The sequence below is a fragment of the Sycon ciliatum genome, chromosome 1, assembly GCF_964019385.1.
Source record: "Sycon ciliatum chromosome 1, ocSycCili1.1, whole genome shotgun sequence".
NCBI classification, from domain to species: Eukaryota; Metazoa; Porifera; class Calcarea; order Leucosolenida; family Sycettidae; genus Sycon; species Sycon ciliatum.
In genome coordinates this window covers 2,094,223-2,101,461 of record NC_088643.1, presented here as the reverse complement: position 1 = coordinate 2,101,461, position 7,239 = coordinate 2,094,223, and positions in this window count along the sequence as shown.

The window sequence follows — 7,239 nt, the reverse complement described above, 5'->3', positions numbered from 1 at the left end:
CTGAATAGCTTCTGACAGAATGTCCCGGATCTCGTTATGTCTTGCAATTGGGTAACCACCCGCCGGGCAACTCATGGCATGATCAATTGTCATGTCTTGCCCACAAATACAGGAACTGGACACTCCCTCCAATGATAAACCATATCGAATACAAACAGCATCACGCCGTTTCCAACAAAAGCTGTTGCGCCGGCGGTAGCATGGGGCGCAACTGTGCCACTCTTTCCTCCTGTTTCTTTTGCCGCTGCTGACGTGACTGACGTGCCCGCTGTCGAACATCCCCCATGGCATCAAGGGTAACATCGGCGCCCGAGCCTCCGGCTGCGTCATCCAGGCTAGTGATCCCCGGCCGTGGTACAGGATGTAGGCGGAAATCGTCGGGTAGAGATGACGATAGAATCAACCCGGGAGAATGGCCCCGAACGTTGTGAGGCTGTTCCGCGCCCGCAACGGTCAGAGGCTGTGTGGAGGACTGGTATGGAGCAGCAGGTGCCTCTTCTGGAGGCGTTAATGTATCTGGCGTTGCAATCAGGCGCACGAACGGCTCAGTGATCTTTGTTGAGGCCGCATACTCCACAGGCGCCAGGAATGGCAGAATCGGCACAGCAAGACCACCACATCTCGTGGGCAGAGACAGAAGCTCCCGCTGTGAGCTATTGGGGTCGAACTCATGGCCCAGGAGAGCTGGCAAAAGCTCCGAATCGATAACCTGGCCAGGTACCTGAAGAGCCTCAGGGCTGTGCTGTGTGGCACGGAGATGGTATTGCCACAGGCCAGCCAGACCTTTGTTTAACACCACGTATGCCGCGTGTGGCTGGGTCCTCGCTAGTCCAGCCAGAGACTTGAGTTCTTGTGCCCAGCAACGCGACTTTGCGGATATACATTCTTCGGTATACCTGGCCGATCCCAGCACACCGCCCAAGTATCGGGCTCCTTCGGCTGATATAGTCACCCCCGTAACGTCAAACACCTCTCTCGCTCGATCGAGGTGCTCTGGCTTCGTAACGAGGATGGTCTTGGCTGCATTGGCGTGGTAACCATATCCGCGGCCAGCCTGTTCGAGAGTATCCCAGTACTGTCGGAGCTGCAGGAGTCTATCCGCCGCCGCATCGTCATCTGCATACCAGGACTGGATGACCGACGGGCAAGCCGCTGCCAGGTGCTTCACCAGAGGTGCTGTGGCAACAGCATACACTGCCATTGCCAATGGGTCGGTCCCCTTGGCATGTCCCTTCCTGTGACAATATCTCACCGCCACCAGCAACGAAAAGGCGAATTGGCAAGCTGTAGGTGTTGGCAAACACTTTGCCTAGAGCGGGGCAGCGGGCAAATGCGGGGAACGTTATGGAGTGCGGCCTGACGATTCAGCGAGTTGAACGCATTTGATGCGTCGACCAACAATACTCCTTCCGTATTTGGTCCAGCGAACATGGAAGTCATTGCGTGAACTGAGGCTTCGCAGGCTGATGGAACACCAACACATGTCTGGTGGGGGGCAGTTACGCGGAGGACGTCGTGTTCCGTGATCCTCGCAAAAGCTCTGCAGATCAGTCTCCGATGCACCTCCCCGACTGCGATCATCATCATCATCATCATCATCATCATCATCATCATCATCATCATCATCATCATCATCATGTGACCAAGCCGCTTTTACGGGCAACAATATTATGAATATAAAACGCAAGGTATTGTAAGAGCAATTTTCTGAAAATAATGTTAAAACACGAAATAATTTATAGAAATGCATTATCACACCGTAGCCACTTTTATGGGCAAATTCCAATACAAGGCAATAGGAAAACGAGGATGAAGTTAACCTTTTAACCCAAAGAAAAGACAAAAGATGTCAACAATAGAACTACAAATATAAAAAACAAACATCAGGTCATAAAAACTACTTTAAAACATAACCAAATGACAGCAAAGCGTGGAGAATGAGATTGACTTACAAAACAAAAGTAGTCCTACTATGCTTACAAAACAGAATCTACCTACACCACTAAGGAAGAAACATTAAATGATTGCAGTCTCACAAACACCGGCCTCTATCTAACGACCCATCAAACAATAACTCCTGAAATTCTTGACTGACTTTTTCTGGTAGGAGCTACGGCAGCCGCGAAAACAGGTCACTGCCCAACGGATCATCATAGATTGTACACCAGAATGATCAATACACCCATAACTCCACGGAGGATGTTCGCCAGGCAGCCCTAAGCGAGAAGACACGGCTAGCGCATGACCGTCGTCAGAGGCAGCAGAATGATTTCATCACGATCAAGAGCAGTGCGTCCCCTGCCCTGGCTCGTCGGCTGGAGAGTTTATCCACGAAAGGCGTGTCGAGTTGGCTCGGGGTATTGCCTCTGGCAGACCAGGGTCACCATCTGTCCAAGGGAGACTTCCGCGACGCTCTAGCTCTCCGCTATGGTTGGTCTCTCTTGGACACACCAGCGAGCTGTGTGTGTGGGGGAGCCGTTCGACGCCACACATGCGATGATTTGCCCCCGCGGAGGTTTCCCGACAATTCGCCACAATGAAGTAAGAGATATCGTGGCGGATCTTCTGACGGAGGTATGCTCAGATGTGGCAGTCGAGCCTGTACTTGCTCCGATCACAGGCGAGGTGTTTTTATCGACATCAACAAACACCGCGAACGACGCCCGAGCTGATGTCCGAGCTCGTGGGTTCTGGACCCGGGCTCAGAATGCGTTCTTCGATGTCCGGGTCTTCCACCCGGATGCAGCATCATACAAGAGCAAGCCCGTCAGTGATCTTCTGAAGCAACATGAGCGCCGCAAGAAGAGTGAGTATGCCGAGCGTATCAACAATGTCGACCGTGGTTCATTTACCCCTCTAGTCTTTACCACGGCGGGTTGTTGTGCTCCGGAGTGTACTGCATTCATTAAGCGGTTGTGTGCATTGCTGGCAACTGCCGATCGACCGTATGCCCAGCTAATGGCCTATGTGCGGTGTCGCTTGTCCTTCGCTTTGCTCAGGGCAGCCATAATGTGCATTCGCGGTGCACGTTCGGCCTACCATCGTCCAGTTAATGCGATGAGGGAGTTGGCCATTGTGGAGAGCGGCTTCTAAGCATGTGATTGAGTGGTCTCTGCATGTTGATCGGGTAGCGGAGTTCCATCACTGACACAGTGTGCGGGTATTGCATTATGAATTGGTTGAGTAGATAGTTCCGGAATTAATTCCGTGTTCGATATTGTTTATTTTTTACATATTTGATAACCGCAATCAGTAATACAAGCTGGATCGACATTTTTGTACACTGTATTCATGTATTGTAAAACTGTGGAGACAATGTGCAATAAAACGATGAAAAATGTGAAGAAATTGTGTAGAGAAAGAAAGGGATTCAAACAAGTTTTCGTACAACACTCATCAGGAATCGTCGTTGTACTAAAGGACACTGAAACAAAAATTGAACTATTATAGAAAATCTAAGTTAGAGAAATAACACTAAGAGCAACAACAGTGAAATTTACAAGTGTGAATTTTAACAATCAAAGCGAGAAATGAACAAAGGAGAAAGGAAGGAAAAACAACGTGATAACACATAACAGCAGTACATTAAACCTAGAACATTAACGGCCAAGCTTGGCCGCACTAAACACGACACGTTACTTGAACAATTTCAACCCAATTATACTATCTTTCTGTACACACAAATTAGGCTTGTACAGACGCTGATAGATAGCTTCCAACACTTTTAACTGTAGTCCATAACCATGACGACCACGGCACAATACAGTGAACGAAGAGTCGGAATACGCACCGCAACAATCAGGACTAGCCAGCAGATGATTGTACACTGAAGACTTGCTACCACGAAACCTACGCACAACACTAACACTCTCACCGGCACTCTCACCACCACTCCCATCACCGCTCTCCGACTCACTGCTCCCTCCGCCGTCCGTTCCATCCTCCGCTTCCTCTGTACTCTCTCTGTCTCGTCCATCCCGCCTGACCGGGTCCATTGAACTCAACTCGGCCGTCCCCCCGCTATCACGTCCCTCCTTTCGCCCTCGTCCGCTGAGTGCGTAGCTTCTGTTGTAGTTGGCTGTTGATCGTCTTGGTCTTTCAATTATGGGCTTGGATGGTGGATTAGTTGTAGTTGCTGTAGATTGCGTTGTTGGTGTTGGTGTGGGAGTTACTGATATGCAAGGTGGGTCTTTTTGAGTCGGCATTTGTAGTGTTAATGCAGCTGTCAGTGTTGCTCGTGGTCTGCCACTGGCAAGCTCCACCGCCGCAAGAACCGATGGCGGAGGATCAGGAGGAGGCAGTGGGACCGGGACCGTAAGCGGCACCGCCCCAGCCAAAGCCGCCGGGGGCACTGACGAGGGAACCACCGACGGCCGGAGCAAAGGCGGCGACACAAGCCGACCCGATGAGCCACCACGCCCATTCTCCTCCACCACCGCCACCAACGACGGCGGAGCAAGCACAGTCTGAGAGCCAGGATCCGCGGGTTGTGTAGGCAACGGCTGTGTGGTTAATGGTTGTTTTCTAGGTCGCCCTCGCTTCGGTCTTTGTTGTTGTGCGCAAGGTGGAAGTATGTGACGTGCAAACGTGTTTGTCGGTTACTGTGAGTCGAAGATTGATGATTCATTGTGGCCTGACCTTTATGTACGTTTCGTGGACGACTCATTCACATATTTTAATAATGAGGAGCGTAGTAACGAGTTTCTGGACGTGTTAAATGGTATTCACCCTGCCCTTCGTTTCACATGTGAGCATGAACAGTCCAACAAGTTGTCATTTCTGGATGTGCTGGTGGAAAAAACGAGTAGTGACGTTCTGACAACCGTTTATCGTAAGCCGACGTTTACTGGTCAGTACATTGTATATGACTCTTATTGTTCGTCTCAATATAAAGTAAACTTAGTGCGTAACCTTGTAGACCGTGCGAAGCGTATTTGTTCGTCCTGTAAGCTGCAGGAAGAGCTTGACTTTCTCCGGTCAGTTTTCGTTAAGAACGGGTACCCTGACTTTTTGCTGCAGAAGTTGTTGAAAGTCGAACAAACTACTAAGGCTCCTTTGTTTGGTCCTGCTCGTTGTCCCGTCTATTTATGTTTGCCTTGGAAAGGACAGGAGTCGACTAAAGTTTGTAGTGCAGTCAAGTCCGTTGTTCGTCGAACATACTATGCAGTACACTTTGTGCCAGTTTTTACGACGATGCGTGCGTTTACGGTGCGGAAGGATGTCCTACCAGCCCTTCACCTTAGTCATCTTATTTACAACTTTGAATGCCGACAATGCGCTAGTCGGTATGTTGGTAGGACTGTTCAGCACCTGAACGCACGCATCAAACAACACACACCATGTCACATACTTCCACCTTGCGCACAACAACAAAGACCGAAGCGAGGGCGACCTAGAAAACAACCATTAACCACACAGCCGTTGCCTACACAACCCGCGGATCCTGGCTCTCAGACTGTGCTTGCTCCGCCGTCGTTGGTGGCGGTGGTGGAGGAGAATGGGCGTGGTGGCTCATCGGGTCGGCTTGTGTCGCCGCCTTTGCTCCGGCCGTCGGTGGTTCCCTCGTCAGTGCCCCCGGCGGCTTTGGCTGGGGCGGTGCCGCTTGCGGTCCCGGTCCCACTGCCTCCTCCTGATCCTCCGCCATCGGTTCTTGCGGCGGTGGAGCTTGCCAGTGGCAGACCGCGAGCAACACTGACAGCTGCATTAACACTACAAATGCCGACTCAAAAAGACCCACCTTGCATATCAGTAACTCCCACACCAACACCAACAACGCAATCTACAGCAACTACAACTAATCCACCATCCAAGCCCATAATTGAAAGACCAAGACGATCAACAGCCAACTACAACAGAAGCTACGCACTCAGCGGACGAGGGCGAAAGGAGGGACGTGATAGCGGGGGGACGGCCGAGTTGAGTTCAATGGACCCGGTCAGGCGGGATGGACGAGACAGAGAGAGTACAGAGGAAGCGGAGGATGGAACGGACGGCGGAGGGAGCAGTGAGTCGGAGAGCGGTGATGGGAGTGGTGGTGAGAGTGCCGGTGAGAGTGTTAGTGTTGTGCGTAGGTTTCGTGGTAGCAAGTCTTCAGTGTACAATCATCTGCTGGCTAGTCCTGATTGTTGCGGTGCGTATTCCGACTCTTCGTTCACTGTATTGTGCCGTGGTCGTCATGGTTATGGACTACAGTTAAAAGTGTTGGAAGCTATCTATCAGCGTCTGTACAAGCCTAATTTGTGTGTACAGAAAGATAGTATAATTGGGTTGAAATTGTTCAAGTAACGTGTCGTGTTTAGTGCGGCCAAGCTTGGCCGTTAATGTTCTAGGTTTAATGTACTGCTGTTATGTGTTATCACGTTGTTTTTCCTTCCTTTCTCCTTTGTTCATTTCTCGCTTTGATTGTTAAAATTCACACTTGTAAATTTCACTGTTGTTGCTCTTAGTGTTATTTCTCTAACTTAGATTTTCTATAATAGTTCAATTTTTGTTTCAGTGTCCTTTAGTACAACGACGATTCCTGATGAGTGTTGTACGAAAACTTGTTTGAATCCCTTTCTTTCTCTACACAATTTCTTCACATTTTTCATCGTTTTATTGCACATTGTCTCCACAGTTTTACAATACATGAATACAGTGCACAAAAATGTCGATCCAGCTTGTATTACTGATTGCGGTTATCAAATTGTTGTCTCCTCGCCGTTTGTTCAAATATTTTAAATCGAGATACACCCAGCCTCAGATAGATATTCTGAATCTAACGCTGAAAGCACGTTTTCATTACCGTAGTGTCGCCCTTAACGTAGGTTTTCTTAGACGATGTTTATACAATGGCGTTTGTCCTAGCGGTGTAGAAAAGCGTGTTCACCGAGCCAAGGCATACCACACGTTGAACATTGAGCGCGTTTTCATGAAGGATGAGATTGCCAGGTCCGGTGACACGGTGTGCAAGTCTCGTTCCCAGTTTAAGTCTTTGTATGATCGTGCACGTACATTTTTGTCATCTCATGACTTCCTCCGTTTCTCAATGCTCCTTTCTGAGAACGACCAGAAACAACGAATAAAACTTATTACCAAACATGACAAGACATATAACTGGCTCAGAAGGAAACGTTACGGCCAAGTTAACATCGATCCCGACACAACAATAATCAACTTAACCCCATTGGAATTGACTACTGTACAGAAGGAGCTCCTTTGCCGTGGCACTGATTTTGGCGTTCCCCCATCATCAAAGAA